We start from the raw sequence: 18364 nt of genomic DNA on the forward strand, positions 1-18364 counted from the left end.
GGAAGGACCACCAAAATGTCATGCACCATCGTCAAAGACTTTCTAAATCCATGGCACTGGCGTGTCCATCCCGCTGCTTCCCTTTCTCCGTGATCCCATGCATTTGGCAGAACCACCGCCACGCAGTTGCATAAAACAAGATGCCACTGCCAAGCCGTCTGTCGAATACCATCGAGAAGGCCCCATGAATTCTCCACCGTATGCCACCATCTCATTAGACCTAGTAGCAACTACCATGGAAAGCTTCTGACCAGTCCACTCACACACACAGTCCACCACCCGAACCAACTGCATAGATACTCTGGTAGCTAGAACCATCCGCGTGTCGGCGGACACGGATATGTGCGTCCACACACATCGACGTTGTTGCTCTGGCGAGGAGGCCAGGTACGTGTTGAGCTCCACTCCCCCTCTCCACCCATAGGACTGAAAGCCATATCCACGTCGGCTCGTTGTGCCTCCGCCCTTTGTGTCACACGACACCTCCACAATCCGCGTGCCGAGCTCCATTCCTCCGTGAAGCCGAGCCACTCCACGTCTCTCAAACCTTGTTGTAGTAAGAAATGGCCCATCAAGGTCAAGAGTGGACGATCTGCACACGGGGGAATATGCACCCGCTTTTCAAAAATGTACTTTTTACGCGTTTTGTAATGTTCAAAAATTCAAAAAATATGTATACATGTTGGCAAAGGTATGTCCACGGCACAAAGTTTTTTGTAAAAAAGTATTTTTGTTTTGTCTCAGTAAAAAGACAAAAATTATTGCTTCTAAATAGCATTTCACGGCACAAAATTTTGTCTTTTTTGCACAGGCTACAAAAACAGTTGTTTTTTCTGTGAAACTTTCTGCACACACACATCCAATATGGAGATGTCCGTGCGCACCCATTTTTAGAATTTTTTGACATTGCAAAATGTGTTTTCCAAAGTGGGTTCATATGTACCCGGGTTTATCCATGCACTTCTTCATCAAGGTCGACAATACATGAGCTTTGCCCCGAAGCACCATTCTGCAGCAGCGAGGGAAGTGATATTGGGTGGGAGGTTGTTGGCGATGGCTAATACGTCTCTGACATATCTATAATTTTCGTTACGTTCATGCTATATTTACATCATCTATATCTGCTTTTGGTACAATTTATATCATTTTTATTTGGACTAACATATTAATCCAATAACAAAGGCTATTTCATGTTTTCTAGGTTTTTTTATTGTTTTTCAGTTGAACAGCTTTCAGAGCCAGAAAAAACTGAAAAATTCATGAATTTTTTTCCGCCAAAACACTCCCCCAACCAGAAGATGGGTGGATCCACCAGGTGGCCACGCATCCCCTTCAAGCTGCCAGGAGGCGTATGGTGGGGTTGCGTGGGAGCTCCTTAAGTCGGTTGGACCTCTTCTTTGGTTGCAAGAAATATCCGAAGAATCTCTGTTTATTTAAGAAACGGTGATCTGACGCAGAAAAGTACCAAAAACAGACAGAAACAGAGAGAAGAGAGAGAGAGAGAGAGAGAGAGAGAGAGAGAGAGAGAGAGAGAGAGAGAGAGAGAGATCCAATCTCGATGGGGCTCTCATCCTCCGGGAGGCATGAACACCAAGGATCGGTGGGGGAACCTCTCCCCACCTGGGGAAGGCAAAGAAAGAAGAAGGGGGGCTCTCTCCCCGTCACTTCCGGTGGCGCTGAAGTGCTCCCGTGGAACAATAATCATCATGATTGTCTCCATCACCTTACTCCCTCTCTATATAGTGGTCCAGTCCCGCAAACCTCTATAGTTCCCTACATGAACATGGTGTTTGATGCTAAAAATTATTATCCAATGATTTATTTGATTGTTATTATGTCTAAGTATCCCTTTTGCCCGATGCTTAATTAGTGATCTATCATGATTGATTTGACTTGTATGTTGATATGTTGTCGTCCTTTAGTCCCCATCATATGAGCACACACGTATGAGGATCACACTTTAGGGTTAGTAGTATGTGGAGATAAGTATGGATAAGGTGATCGGAGTGACATATATTACCAGACCTGCGTATAAGAATTGATACGTATGGGATAAAATGGGACCAATATATTTTAATGCTATGGTTGAGTTTTACCATGATGAATCTTTAGTATTTGCGGATGCTTGCTAGGATCCCAATGATAAGTACATGTTACCAATGGACTTTGTTACAAGTTAGTGACGGTTATTATCAATGTAGTATCATAGCCAATTTCCTAGGGACAATTCCATAGCTCCTATCCTGCTACTCCATACTCGCTAAATTTCACTTACTTGTTTGTTTACATTACATCAAATAACTTTTATTTTCAAGTTATTTATCATCTTGCAAAACTATCTTTTTATACCAACAAAATACTTTGAGTTTTGTTTTATAGGTAAAGCAAACATTTGATGTACGTAGGGTTGTATCGGTGGTTGGTAGAACCTTAGAGAATACAAATCCTACATTTAGCTCCTCGTTGGGTTTGACAGTCTTAGCTATTGGAAAGGGGACAATCGACCCCCTACACTTGTGGGTTATCAAGACCTTTGTTGGTTTCATTGCCGGGGAGCAACAGTGTAGGGTGAATATTCTCGTGTGCATTTATTGTCTTTATCTCTAAGTAGTATTTTTATTCATATTCTTTACTTGTTTTCTATCTTTAGTTATGGGTAGGAAACACAAAATACCAAAAAACTCATGTACTTGCTCCAAAAAAAGGTTGAGGAACCTCCTTAAATCCTCCTATTTGATAAGTTTTACATTGATTTTGTTGAAGCCATACGTGCTCGTGTTCAACACCCAACTAGCATAGTATGGGGAAATTTTTTGGAAGAGCATGATTTTGTGTAGAACACCGCTTGTCTCAAAAAGTGGAACTCTTGAAGGGTTTATTAGACAATTTGGATTGTCATGCTATTGATTTATGTTTTTTAAAGGTTTAACTTGTTGCCTTAAAATTCTTTTGATCTCAATGCAAGAATAGAAAACAATTGTTTTTAAACTCTTATGCAAGAACATGTGTGTCATGATTCTCCCTATATTTCCGACCTAATTTTCGTTGAGGACTCTTTGATTCTAACGAGAGCAGATAATACAAATGCTAATGCCCTAAAGAAAGTATTGGGTGATTACTGTGCTGCTTCAGGATAGTTGGTTAGTGCTGCCAGATCTTCTACTCCCTTCATTCCCTCATACAAGGCCATTTTGTTTTCTGTATCAAACTTTTACTTATGGTTCTGGTCAAAAAATATGAATTATATGTCATCAATAATATATCATCAAAAAGTTCTTCGAAAGGTGCATCTAGTGAAATATTTTCTGTGGCGTATAGCTCACCTTTTGTTGGTAAAATTAATGGTCAAAGTGAGACATAAAAATATGCAGTGGCCTTCTATAAGGGAATGGAGGCAGTATCTTTTATAGCCCAAGCACTAGCGTGGATGACAAGGTGGATATATGTCAAACTCTAGATATGATGAATGAATCCTTGTCTGACAAGTACTTGGGGCTTCCCTTTATGATAGGGGTTGATACGGTGGATTGTTTCAAACAACTTATTGAGAGAATTCAAAATTTGGTAAATGACTGGAAAGACAGAACTTTATCTTGTGATGGAAAGAGTCATTGATCAATGCGGTGGCCCATGCCATCCCTACCTATGCGACGGGTTTATTCAAATTCCGGAAAAATTGTCGAGCTCTTAGGCATGATTTTAGGAAGGTTATGATTGAGCATTGTAATCGTGAATCTAATATGGTAGCTCATGTGCTACCATAACAAGGCCGTGTTGATCCAACGATTGTGTGCACCTCTTGCTTTTATTTCTAGCTTTTTAGCGGATGATTTAAGTGCAATTTGATTTAATAAAGCTAGCCATGATGGTCTTCCCCTAATAAATAAATAATATGGTTATCGTGATATTAAGAAAATTTAAGAATTTGTTATGTTCATGCTAGCTAAGGAAATAACTGCTAGAGTTGTGCAAGAAGAAAGTTGCAACCTTATTGTGTGTATTAAATTTGAGACTTATTGTATCCTTGATAATTGTTTTCAAAATTTCAGTATTAATATTTATATCACTAATCATTTTGAGGAAGTCTCCGTTGTCCACAAAGAGGCTAATGTTTAAGACGAAATTGCAGAAACTGCAAGCTCTTTAGATGGAAAATATGGGGAGGACAGGGAATAATTAAAGGAGGAAGAGCAGATTCATCACCCGTTCCCACCTTCTAATGGGAGTAATTCTCTAATTCATACATTGTTTAATTATTCCCTTTTTGAAGATTACGATACTTATGGCCATGATGCATTTTTAAATGATACTTATGGCCATGATGCCCCTCTGAAGGATACTTATGAATATGAAGTTGCTATAATTGCTTATGCTAAGAATGAAATTGTTAATGTTGCATCCGGACTTGATAGTCCTATCATCTTTTTGAATTCTACAAATTACACATAACTAGAGAAGTTTGCTCTTATTAAGGATTATATTGATGGGATGTGTTTCTCTTATGCTGATGATGCTTTTAATAAAAATTATATTCATGTGCTAGCTGCTCCTACTTGCAATTATTATAAGAGAGGGACCCCATCTCTCCCTCCATATGTATCTAATACACTAAAATTGCAAGAAACTGCCTACACTATGTATTGGTCTTCACTTTGTGTTCATGAGTTGTTCTATTATGACAAGCCAATGAATAGGAAGGGAGTTAGACTTTGTTGTTACACGGTCTATGTTAATTTTTGCATAACTAAGTTCCAAATCTTTATTAATTGAGCGCTTTCCAGCCTAGCCATATGGCTTTAAAGAAAGTATTGCCTGGGAGGTAACCCGGAAGTTTTAGAGAGTCTTTTTATTATTTTGTGTGCCTTCAATTTTTTTGAAAATAAAAAAATAAAGGGAGAAACCTAAAACTTTTTTAGAAAGGGAACTAATTGAAAAAGCTTGCATTGGAGAAGTGGGGGTCGACCTTAAACATTTGCGTTCATGCCCATGGGGACAATGTAAATCTTTACATCGAAGCTTCTCAACCAAAAATATTTTTCCCCGTGTATAAACCACTGTACCATACAAATACAATGCCAAGATTTACTTTTAACACATGGTAGTTTGTAAATTTATGTTTGCTCTGCTGAAACTGATAGTTTAGTGTAACTAAAAAAATATATCAATTCAACAAAAGGTGATAAAAGCCTATAATTTTGACACAGTGCACATATGTCAATTCTCTGTTATGTGTTAATATTTACCCAAATGATAAGTGACACACGTCTGGCACGAAGCAATCTGGCCCTTACGTTTTCTACAACTAATGTTGCCATCTGAAAAGAAAAAACAAACGCAAAAGCAAACAAAACTAAAACATGTCATCCAAAAAGAAAGTTGCCATGCTTGACAAATAAAGTTGCAATCCTCTCGTCACTAAACTTGCCATAAAAAATATTCGGAGTTACCACACTATTAGGAAAAGGCCTACTAATGGCACACCAGTTTTGCCTACTAATGACGCACTACTGGTGCGCCATTAGTATCACGCCACTATAATTTTTTACTCATGGCGCACCAGTGGTGCGCCATTAGTATAGCCCACGGTGCGCCATTAGTATCTAGTATACTAATGGCGCACCACATAGAAGTGCGCCATTAGTATCATTTTTTTAAAAATAAAAATCAAATTTTTAGTGCGCCATTAGTATAGCCCACGGTTCGCCATTAGTGCCATTAGTATCTGGTATACTAGTGGCGCACCACATAGAAGTGCGCCACTAGTATCAATTTTTTTTAAAAAATCAAAAAAAAATTAAATTTTTTATTTTTTTGTTTTTTTTCTTAATCTCATGTCACTATGGCTTAATCTCGGGTCAATATGTTTAATCTCAAGTCAACACGCTTAACTTCGCAGTTCTATCCAACCCCAGCACCACATCACTTCACAGGCACTTGTTGATATATCTATCATATCAATTCTATTAAACCTTGCTGATGTCTAGGACTTTGTTCGTGTTCATGACTATGATGAAATTTTGAAAAATATTTCAAACTTTCCGGTCATATTACGTAACATATTTTGAAAAATAATTCAAAAAAAATTCGAAACCAATTTTTTTTCTGTTACTAGTGGCACACCTAGCAAACGGTGCGCCACTAGTAAGTTTGAAATTTTTTCCATTTTTTTCCCTCTAGATCTTAAAAGCCCCGTAACTTTTTTTCTGTTAGCTTTTTGGGGATTTTGAAAAATTCGGATGTAACTTTTCGAGTAGATGATTTTTCATATATAAAACTTTTTAATCCGAGCTCGTATGCAAAAGTTATGCCCATTTTATAAATTCCAGAGAGATTTTGCAAATAAAGTCGAAATTCATATTTGTAAATTCTCCCAACAAGTAGACCATGTATCACATGGGAAACTTATTTTCTTTTATTTTTTTGACATTTCCATCATTTTCTTTTATTTATTTTTAAACTGAAAAGGCGGTCCGGAGGGGTGCATTCGGTGGAATTTTTGGGCCAAGTTAGTAATGGCGCACTGTGGGAGTGATGCGCCATTACTAGTTTAACTAGTAATGGCGCACCACACCCACGGTGCGCCATTACTAGTTTTGAAAAAAAATAAAAAAAACTTTTAAAACTTTTATTGAAAAAACTTAGTAATGGCGCACCAGTGGACAGTGCGCCATTACTAGTTAAAACTACTAAACTACTAATGGCGCACTGTCCACTGGTGCGCCATTACTAACATATTTTATTTATTTATTTATTTTCAAAACTACTAATGGCGCACGGTATGTGTGGTGCGCCATTACTATGTCAAGTAGTAATGGCGCACTATCCCACGATGCGCCATTAGGAACAAAAAAAATTATTTCTTTTTTCAAAACTACTAATGGCGCACCACACACCAGGTGCGTCATTAGTAATATATTACTAATATCGCACCTGTATGTGGTGCGTCATTATTATATAGCAATGACGCGCCACATACATGGTGCGCCATTATTGTCCATATTATCTTTAGCCCTTTTCCTAATAGTGCCATGCGTATTTATCTGAAGGGAGTGGCCAAGAAGTTGGGATTGTCACCGGTGTGGTTAGCGAGTGGGAGGGATCTGTGTTATTTGGTGTGGAGAGAGGGAGAGGGAAAGCGAGATAGAGAGAGAGAGTGAGGGAGAGACGGAAAGTGAGATAGAGAGAGGGAGGGGGGCCGATGTATACCATAAAAAGTTGGAGGACCAAATGTGACTTGTGCAATGACTTTAGTGACAAAAAAAGATATTTCCTTTGTTTTCTATATATCTTAGTGAAATGGGCAGGGCGTTTGTTTTTCTAGTAAATAAAGGTTTATTTTATCCTCCATGTGTGGGCCATAGTTTTCTTGGTTCTTCTGTTCTATTTTTTTTCTTTTATATACGAGTAAAAGGGGTTTCCCCTCGATTTCAATAAATATAAACCATTAGAAGTTCCATACAGCCAAAATGTACTCTCTTTTTTCTCCGTCATAATAAAATGGGCACAAAAAAGTCCGCCTTTCTCATTAAAAAATCAATTTTATTTGGGAAACAAACCATCCAATCAATGGGTTGGCGAGTAAATAATTCATTCTAGCTAAAACGGAGACAGGAAAAAGAGAGAAAGCGAGTGGTGAGTAGCCGAGAGGTACCTCCGGTTGAATCTACAAATAATTCCGGCGGCTGGGGATAAGTCCATGGAATTTACACGATAAGACGCCTTGGGTTCCATGGGACCAAGCACAGCGATGGCTGTGCAAGATGGTCGATCCGCCTCGACAGGGTCCTTAGCAGCGGCCTGTAGAGCAACAGCTCTGCTCGATCTGCACCCGATCTACGGATGTTCGGTTGATTATCTAGTCCACATGACATAATCAATTGATCGTACGTCTTTTGCGGATCACGGCCTGTTCTGCTTCTGCAGCCACCATTAATCTGCATGCATGCACGCTACCACGGCTGGGCTGCGATGTGCGTGCGTACCGTACAGTACGCAGCAGATCATGCATGATCATGTACTACGTCTTACAGCTCCTGCTACCACATCTTTACTGTAAGGATGCACGCTAGGGATGTTGGTCGATTCGATAAATGCGGACGCGAATCCGTCGCGATTCATCGAGCAGGACTGGAGGATCGGTCGACAGGGAGATGAACAGTATCTACCTCTCGTCGTACCACGGCCACGGAATTTGGAGAGGAAAAGAAAGATTGGCCGCTGGAAACGACAGGCCCATCGGCCGGTCACGTCCGCCGATGCGGCCACCAGCAGGCAGCGCGCGCTGTCGATATGGACGCCCCGCCACGACGGCATCCATCGGCGCCTCACGTGGCAGCCACGGCCCAGCACGCTACAATACCACATCGCACCATGGATCGATCACAAGACGCCACCAATTATTCGTTCGCTCTTGTCCCGTCCCGTCCATTCCGCCACCGCGAGACCGATCAGAACGGCGACACGACAGGGGGCCGTCACCGTCATCGGAGCGCTACCCGGGCTGCACTGGGCGCGCACGCTTCCGAGTTATTCGCCGTCGTTGTACGCCGCCGCAAGCAGCCGGCATGGAGGCGAGCGGGGAGAGAGACCGGACCGCGGAAGCAACGGCCGCGCGCGCCCGTCGTCGCGATCCGCCGCCACTCGACCAAACGTTGCCATGCGCGGTGCCGGGGACAGAGACCAAACCGGCGGAGACGGAATAATGGAAATGCAGACCCTAGCAGCACTCGCTGTTCGGTTCACAGGAATTTCTAAGAGTGCCAGGTGGGACATACTAGCTTTTAACGTTATGGTATGGCCTCGTTAGCATTCCAATGTTTTTTGAATTCCTACATTAGAAACAGCGTATTGAAGTGGTTCCTATGTTTTCCGTTACTGCACTTTCCAAATGCATTCTTTTCTTTTCCTCCAATGTTATTGTGTGTGGAACTACTCTATCACATTATTTGTAGAAAGCACAAAGATGGAACCATTCCATTTGTGTGGAATGGAACCATTACGTCAACTTTGCTAGAGTCGTCATATCTGCCCGATCATCGTAATAATCGCTATTATGATGATTTTAGTCGAAAATGTCACTCTATCAGAGTCGACATCCCGCTCTTAATCGCCATAATTTATGAAGGACGCTTCAAAACAAGCCCACGAGTCTTCATATTTGGCGTCTGTGGGGTATATTTTTGGAAAGGTTTTGCCGCGAACATCATTCCCACCCTCCCGTTGTGGGGGATATTTGAATGCACTCCATCCGACGATGCCATGGACGACATCTTGACCCCCGCGCCCAAATTCATCGCATTGAAGTCAAATACGATTACTTCAACGGACGCTACGCCTACGGAGGCTCCTAGGGACCCCACGCCTCCGACTGCTCCAATGGCCGAGATCCAGCTTGCCGACAAAGTGTCCAATGCGGAGGTGCCTATGCCGCCACGTGGAGGCAGAGGCCTCCCTCCACTAGTGTCGCGGCAGTCCTTAGGGAAGACACCAAATAAGAAGATTGGAAGAGCCCAACCAATGCCTTTACCCCTCCTCATTTTGTCCCGACGGCAGGCGGAAATATGGTGGCTTCCAAGTCGTACACCGGATCAGCAATGGCAATGAGGTAGAAAGAATGCATCATATGCCTTGTACTCGGTTTTTGTTCGATTGAATGCGAGATGACCGTGGTGGCAAATGTGCAATGTTTGTGATTTTGTGACGACCTTCTGAATTTGGCGGATCGACCCTCATTGATGAAACATTTTTCAGTAGTATCATTCGTGATTCTGAGACAAATGATGTCGATCTCAAGGTCACATCATTGTCACCTTTTTTACCATGACTCCGTCTAATATATATAATTGGAATTCGAGTGCTTCGGCTCGTCGAAAAGGAAGGAAATTCGGAGAAGCAACTTCAAGCCCGATGAGGATGTTGCGCTTGTCCTAGCATGGCAAGATATTTCTCTTGATGTGATCGGTGGGAAAGAGCATTCGACAACAAAGTATTGGAATCGCATCGAGGACTGTTTCAGATTTCATATTCGGCGAAAAATGAATTGTACGCCCAAATCTATCCGAACCGATAGGGTTCGATTCAAGAGGTATGCAATCGCTGGGCGAGTTGTAAGGAAAATGTGAAATGCACTCCTAGCCGTGTCACCATTGATCTACATGTAAAGAATCTTCTTACTTTTGGATCGCCACATTTACATTGCTTTGAGCATTCTCATCAGTTTGTGCATTTGTTTGTTTTAGGATGAGATAGCCCAAGAGAGGTACAAACAAATTCCCAAGTCAAACATGCAAACCATTTGGCCTCCAGCATTGTAGGGATTTGTTGGAAGAGCATGAGAAGTGGAAGACAACGAATGATGATGACATCCCAAAAGATGAGAAGTGGGCCAATTCCTCTCTGGAGATGAATGATGGTGCAAATGATGTTGATACAAAGAAAAGGGCAAATGTGCTTAGAAGTACCACTCCAGCGTCTAGCACGGGTCAGCCCCATGGGAGGAAGTCAGAAAAACTGAGGCGCAAGAGAAAAGAAAGAGGTGAAGGTGATTAAAAAAGGAAAGATCGATAAGTTGATGAGGACAATAAATGAGTATGGCGAGAAGAGGAAGCAAGATAAGCTAGAGATGAGGAGAACAAGAACCAAGAGAAGAGGGCCAGATGCAATGAAACGCAAGAAAGAAGACGGCTGCCAGGAAGAGATGGAGGCGCGTAGACTCCAAATTGAGTAGGAGACCGAGGTGCGTAGTCTCCAAATTATAGAGTATCGGGCGAGAAATGAACGCACATCTGAGCAAAATCGGTTCATCATGTTGGATCCGAACAAAATCAATCATGTGGCGCGAGATTTTTGGGCGGGGCTGCAAGATTTGAGCATTCGCTTCAGAAAACTCAAAAGCGGGGACGTGCAAATGGAAGAAACATGTGATTTGTAAATGTCGCTGATGAAATGTTTTCGTTCATGTAACTTGTCAAAAAATTTAAATTTGGAGTGAATCAAAGTGTTTGAATTATGTACGGAGGCTGAAATATGGCAAGTCTGAGTTTGCATATCGCTTGCATAGCCTCCGAGTAAATTGCAGAAAACCACCACTTTAAAGGCAAGGTTTGCGAAAACCACTATAATACATTTTTTTTTGCAAAAAACACCGTGTCTTCGATAATCTTTTTGCAGAAAGCACTGATCGACGGATTTGGCTTGGTTGAGCACGCTTATGATAGTTGGGGCCCCTTTTTGCTGACATGGCATAACATTTCATGCCAGGTCAAGTTTAATCTAATTTTACAAAGTAGTCTATAGATTTTACACAGACACCCCTAAATTAAAAAGAAAAAAATGAAATCAGACGAGTGCATCCTCGCCACAAATTGGGGCGGTCAACGCAGCCTACGTTGGGCGCCTCCTCGTGCAGGAGGCCAAATCGAGGCAACGACGGCATCCCCCGCCGGATCCGACAGCCGGCACTGGGCGCCTCCTCACGCTGGAGGCCAATCGGGGCGGCGGCGCGGCATATCTTGCTGGATCCGGCAGCCGTCCCTAGGCGTCTCTTCGTGCTGGACACCAAATCGGCGGGGCGGCGCGGCATCCCTTGCCGGATCCGGACGTGGGGCGCTGGGGGCAAAACGGGGTGGCGGCGCGGCATCCCTCGCCGGACGTGGCGGCGCTGGGGGCAAAACGGGGCGACGACGCGGGATACCTCACCGGATCCGGCAGCCTTCGTTGGGCGTCTCTTCGCGCTGGAGGCCAAATCGGCGGGGCGGCACGGCATCACTCGCCGGATCCGGACGTGGCGGCGCTGGGGCAAAACGGGGCGACAGCGCGGCATCCCTCGCCGGAGGTGACGGCGCGCGGGGTGGGGAGCTCCTCTCCTCTGGCGGCTAGCTGATGGCAGCACAAGGCAAGGGCCTGCGGAGAACAAGGGTAAAAACTTGCGGGTGTTTTTGCTTTTTTAGCTATCTAACACTGTCTTCGGTAAAACGTTATGCCACTTGAGCCAAAAATGGGACCCATCTGTTATAATCTTACTTAACAGCGTAAGATACGCCGGTCAGTGTTTTTTTACAAAAAGATTACCGTAGACGTGGTGTTTTCTGCAAAAAAATGTATTGTAGTGTTTTTCGCAAAGCTAGCCTTTAAAGTAGTGGTTTTGTGCAATTTAATCCATAGCCTCCATATGTGGTGGATGGCAGTCGCCCGATATGTCAAATCTGTAGAGTTGCTCTTACATTCCATTTCACTTGGTTGTTCAACCAAACACACCCTAAAAGAACTTTGGATAGTAAAACAAAGGGAATCCCTATTTCTACGGCTCTCTGGAACCTTTTTTTTAGCTGAAGCTCGAAGTGACGCACTCCAAGGTCCATGCAGAAGATTGTAAAAGTTCAAACACGTGCATGGGCTGAGAGGAGACAGATGGAGCCAAATAATAAATTGTTATCATATTTTCCCCTTGTTGAGATCATCACCACCATGGCTAGAATCAGCAGGGTGATCACCATCATTATAGTCAACAACAGCTATGATCTATAGTCGCCATTTTTTTCGAAAAGAGGGAAATACCCCTCGGTCTCTGCATCGATTGTCACCATGATTCCACGGCTCCTCCTTAACCTTTGCATGACAACGTGAACCAGCGAACGAGAAAAGGGATCTGGTGATATTTGGGACCCGGTGCCTAATCTAGAATCAGGCTTTAGGTCCAAATAAAGTCAATTAATAAGAGAAGTCAATTATTATAACAAAAAATGACTTTCATGGAGGAACACAGATAATACTTGAACAATGTCAATTTGAATACCCGGTAGGGAAATTGCAATCTCAATAGATGCGACGAGGAGCAGAGAATAAGAATGCTGATGGGGATGAGTTAATTTGAGAGGGATTTCCATCCTTGCTTTTTTTATGCGGCTCGGGGAAAATGACCAGGAAGATAAAGCGTGTGGGATGATGATGTGAGAAATTTCCAAGGAATAACAAAGAGATGCGTGGGGCAGGAGTCGCTCTCGTGAGACACTATTCTGCAAGAGGATTAGAGCTCACGGCTTGATGCACGCTTCCATGAACTAATTTACTTAGTTAGTTGAATTTCTAATTAGGGGACGGGTGTCCTGATGAAGAAAAGTTCGCATGTTTCGTTTTCTTTGCAACCCCTTCCCTATCACAGTCCCCTGACAACATCCATGGAGCCCTTTTGTCCCCCAATGTGCCTAATGAATAATGACTCTATCATCATCATCATCATCATCATCCCTTGTCGATCGAGATCTTCATCATCATCATCATCACCACCGCCATCATCACGGCCAACAACAGCTACGATCGATCCACCCGTGACGACGAAGGTGTCCTGGCGAAGATCTTCTGGCCCGGCGCGAGGATCGCCAGCGTGTCGTAGCGGGCCTTGCGCTCGACGAAACGGGCCCACTTAGCGCCGAAGTGGCGCGCCCAGTCCGCCTCGGTGTGGTAGCGCCGGAAGTAGATCTTGAAGTCGTAGCCGTTGCTCCGGCAGGCGTCGACGACGGCGCCGTTCTGCGCCACCAGCTCCATCACCGCGGGGCCGCCGCCCGGGTAGGGCCGGCAGAACTGCAGCAGCGCCACCAGGTAGAAGACCTCGCCGTCCGGCAGCGCCGCCGACATGTTCGGGTCCCACCTGCACCAGCGAGTGACACGAGGCGTCACGACAAAGGAAGGAGAAAGAGAGCTTATCGTAAACAATGGCGCCGGTGCGTGCACTGCAGCGAGCTGTCATGCATGGCGATGGCCTGTGGGCTGTGGCTGAGTGCGACGTGCCTGGTGATAATAATAGTTTTTTCAATCATAGGAACTGAGCTGGTGGCCGCTAATGCGCAATCTGGCACGGCTAAATCCAAAACAGAAGGGGATCCATGGAGAAACTGGGAACCTGCTCGTCTTATTGTAAGTGATCCCGGTCAGAATCACTGCCATCAGCGAGCGCCCTGAGCAGGGGAGGCTCCCCGCTCACATGCGCGTGCGTGACGTGAGCGCCCCAAATGGCAACTCTGCCATGCCACCGAGCTGCGCACGGAAGCAATCCAAGCAGAGGAGACGTAGTGCGTCACTGGTTGTACCTCCGCCGCGTACTCCAGGCCCCGCACGAACTGGCCGAGACCTTCGAGGACGGCGAAGGAAGTCTGGGTGGCAGGTTCGAGGCCCAGTGGAGGGCCTCCTCTAACACTGCTCCGCCCGGCCGGGACGTCGGGGAAAGCCAGGCCGCCGACGGCGGAGGCGATCGAACTTGTCCTGCCGGCGCCGAGATGGCCGCGCCCGTGCGCTTGTCGAGGCAACAGCTTCCAGCAACGTTGGTCCGGGCTTCCGGGGGTTGCGACGGCGGAAGCTCTTGTAGCCGTAGTAGGAGGTCAGCAAGAATATGCGTGATGCCAATTTGTTGGGGAATGGCTAGAAATCAGTCAGTTGAAATTTTCATTTGTGGCCAGTCGATTTCTGAGCCTTTGGATGCGAAATCAAAGGCCCATAGTGCTTCTTCAACCTCCATCCCCTTGAGCTGCTAGCCACCGCTGGCCTCGCCGTCGGCCCCCGCCACCTCGCCGTCCCGCCCTCCCAGGTACCACTCCCCATTGCCGGTCCTCCTCCGCCCCGACCATCCCTCTAGGCCCCATGTGCCGAGTTTTTTCTCCAGCAAATCCCCACGCCACCTCCCCACCACTGCCGGACTCCACCGCCCCCACCCTGAACCCTAAGATAGATACTGCCTCTTCAGCGCCCCCCCTCCCCCGGCGCGCCCCCGGCTGCAGCTAGTTCTTCCTTCTCTCCAGCGAGTGTAGGTAAACTGAATTTGTTGTGGCTACGCATTGTACTTGAGCTATACTCCAGCGGCTGCAAGCTTGTAGTCGTAGTAGGAGGCCAGTAGGAATAGCGAACAAATTTAAATAGGATCTATGAATATGTATGTTTTTACATTTTTCAAATCAGGCAAAAATTATTAACTTTAATCTACTATAATCTTACCTTATTGGTTTCTTTTTTGCATTTTTATTCACTATTTTAGTTTATTTTTCATTTTCCCATCTTTTGTATTTTTGTTTGTGATTTTTGTTTTGAGTTTCTTTTTCATTTCATATTTATTTTTGCTTTCGCTTTTCTTCTTATTTTTTAAAATACGGGTGTTTTGTGATTTTTTAAATAATATCTAGTTTTCTTTTTCTTTTTAAAAATATGTGTGTTTTGGGGCTGGCGTGGTAGGTGAGGATTTCTTTTCTATTCATCTATGTTTTTGTTTTCTATTTATCTACTTTTATTTTTTATAATTTGTTTTTATGCGGCAGAGGGTGGGAGGTTGTGGTGCGAATTGCATGTCCAACATCATACATGCAATTGCAAGTGTTGTAGCCTGACTGTAACTGGATGGCCCCATAAAGCATCCGCAAGTGGGAACGGGAGGGCTTTCGTTGGCCAGTTTTCATATCCACCACCAGAAATGCAACTGCAAACTTTGTAGCCCAACTGCAACAACATTACCTAAAAAGCAACCGCAAATGGGGTGAGTGGGACATTGTCGGACCAATTGCTTGTCCACCATCACAAACACAACTACAAGTTTTGTAGCCCGACTACAACTAGGCGGGAGGGGTTTTGCCGCCCAGTTGCATGTGCAACACCAAACATGCAACAATAAGTGTTGTAATCCATCCGCAACTGCATGGCCCAAAAGCGGATGCAGGTGGAAGCGGGAGGGGGATTTCTGTCTAGTTGCATGTCCAAACTGCATGTCCATCCGCAACACCAAACTGCATGTCTGGTGGTGGACATGCAACTACAAGTGTTGTAATCCGTCCGCGATAGCACGACCCACAAATTGATTGCAACTGGGTGATGGGAAGGGGTTTTGTTTTCTTTTCGGTTTTCTTTGTTTTTCACGGTTTTCTTCGGGTTTTTTTGTTTTTCTTTATTTTTTCACAATTTTTTGTTTCTTTCACAGTTTTTACTCGGTTTTTCTTTACTTTTTTCTTCATTTTCTTTGTTTCTTTCTCGATTTTCACTAGTTTTTTTTGCTTTTCTTTCTTCATTCTTATTTTTTCTATTTCCATTTGTTTTCTTCATTTTTCATGTACATTTTTGTATACATGACGGACATATTTTACATATGCGTTGAGCATTATCCAAATACAAGATAAACATTTTTGAAACTTATAGTTTTTTATGTCTACTTTTTTCATACGCATTGTACATCTTTTGTATAAATCTGGAACACTTTTTATATAAACTTTTAACATTTTTGGACTAAATGATTAACATTTAAAAAATATTTTTTATGTCAACCTTTTCCATTCTACATTTTTTGTTATACACCAGGAACATTTTATCTATACATGTTTAACATTTTCTAAATTTATGATTAAGATTTTGAATGTCTACTTTTCCATGTAGATTGTACATTTTTTATAGATCATAAATATTTTTTATTTGCATGTTTAATATTATCCAAATACATTATTAATTTTTTTGAAAAATTATATTTTTTATGTATAATTTTTCCATACACATTGTATTTGTCTATACACACCAGATACATTTTTAGAGGGGTCGTAACTATAAGATTTCCAAAAATGGATCATAAGTGCAACTTCAAAAAAATGGGTTGTAACTGTAAGTTTACAAATGGGATTGCAACTACATGGCCAGAAAGTGACTGCAACTGGGTCGAGAAGTGGTTGTCAGGCCAGATGCATGTCCATCACTAGACATGCAACTGCAACCATTGTAACCCGACAACAACTCCAGGGGCATGCATATGACTACAGCTAGGTCGGGTGGGGAGTTGTCGGGCTAGTTCCATGTCTATCGGTAGACTGCAACTGGGGGCAGGAGTGGGTTGTCGTGCCAGTTGCATGTCCTTCACTAGAAAAGCAACTGCATGAACAACACATGATTACAACTGGGTCAGGTAGGGAGTTTTCCAGGCAGTTGCATGTACAAAACTAGACATGCAACTGCAAGCGGTGTAACCGACTACGACTACATGGGTACACATGTGATTGTAACTATGGCTAGGAGAGGTTGTCGTGTCAGTTGCATGTGCATCACTAGGCATGCAACTACAAGCATTGTAATCTGACTACAACTGCAGGGGGCACAAACATGACTGCAACTAGGTTGGGTGGGGAGTTGTCAGGCCATTTGCATGTCACATGAAACTACAAGCATTGTAACCGACTACAACTGCCTAGGCACATGCGTGACTGCAACTAGGGGCGGAAAGGGGGTTGCCACGCCAGTTGCATGTCTATCAATAAACATGCAACTGTAAGCATTGTAACATACTGCAGCTGCATGGTAACTGCAATTGGGGTCAGAAGGGGAGTTGTCATGCATGTATTTTTAGATAAAGTTGTCGGGCCAGTTGCATGTCCATCAATAGACATGCAAGTACAAGCGCTGAAACAGACTATGTCTGCACTTGCACAAAAGCGGCAGCAACTAGGGTCAGATGGGGAGTTATTAGGGCCATTTGCACAAAGCAGATGCAAGTGAGGCCGGGGAGAGACGGTTGTAGCTCCAATTTCATGTCCATGACTAGACATGCAATTGCAAGCATTTTAACCCGATTGCAACTGCACATAAACAAAACAAATGCAACTAGGGTGGGGGTTTTTGGGGCCGGTTGCATGTCCACCACTGGACATGCAATTGCAAGCATTGTAACCCAGCCGCAACTACATGGGGCACAAAACAACTAGTTTTTTAAACTAGGATCGGGAGAGTGTTGCCGGTCCATTTCCGTGTCCACCACTAGACATGCAATTCTGAGAAATATAACATGACGACTACCACATGAGGCACAAAGCAACTGCAACTTAGGTGATAAGGGGTAGTCGGGCCAGTTGCAAGTTCACCTCGGACACAACTACAAGCATCGCAACAAGCCCGCAGTACAAGTGCCACACCACATGTGCAACTACGTAGGATTCTTTTTTTACAACATGGATATGCAACAATTTTTTTGTTGGTATTATTTTTCTAAAAATGACCCACCAATTGCAGGCTGCCTTTCACATGCAATGGCATGTCTAGTGCCCGCACACAATTGCACACATTGCAACATATGTTCAACTAGGGCTTTCTTTTATTTTTCTATCGTGGACATCAACATGCGCATGCATCTAGTTTTTTTATCTGGTATTTTCGGAGAGAAAATTTAATGTTTCTTTTGACGTTTTGCATAGTTTGTTATACCAAGTGCAATTTTGTTTTAGATAACAAAATAAGTAGTAGTTACAAGAGGAAAATAAGAAAATGTGCATCGCGGCCAGCCCGTCATATGTTTAGCCTAAAGAGAAAGCAAGTGCGAAGTCTAGTAAGTATAAATAGTACGTGTTTGGCATGAATTGCA

General features: G+C 43.6%; 1 pseudogene; it reads right to left on the reverse strand.

The window, feature by feature from the left end:
- Positions 1–13038: 13038 nt before the first annotated feature.
- Positions 13039–15527, reverse strand: LOC119332511 (annotated as a pseudogene).
- Positions 15528–18364: the final 2837 nt, after the last annotated feature.

Source organism: Triticum dicoccoides, chromosome 7A, assembly GCF_002162155.2.
Source record: "Triticum dicoccoides isolate Atlit2015 ecotype Zavitan chromosome 7A, WEW_v2.0, whole genome shotgun sequence".
Lineage (NCBI taxonomy): Eukaryota > Viridiplantae > Streptophyta > Magnoliopsida > Poales > Poaceae > Triticum > Triticum dicoccoides.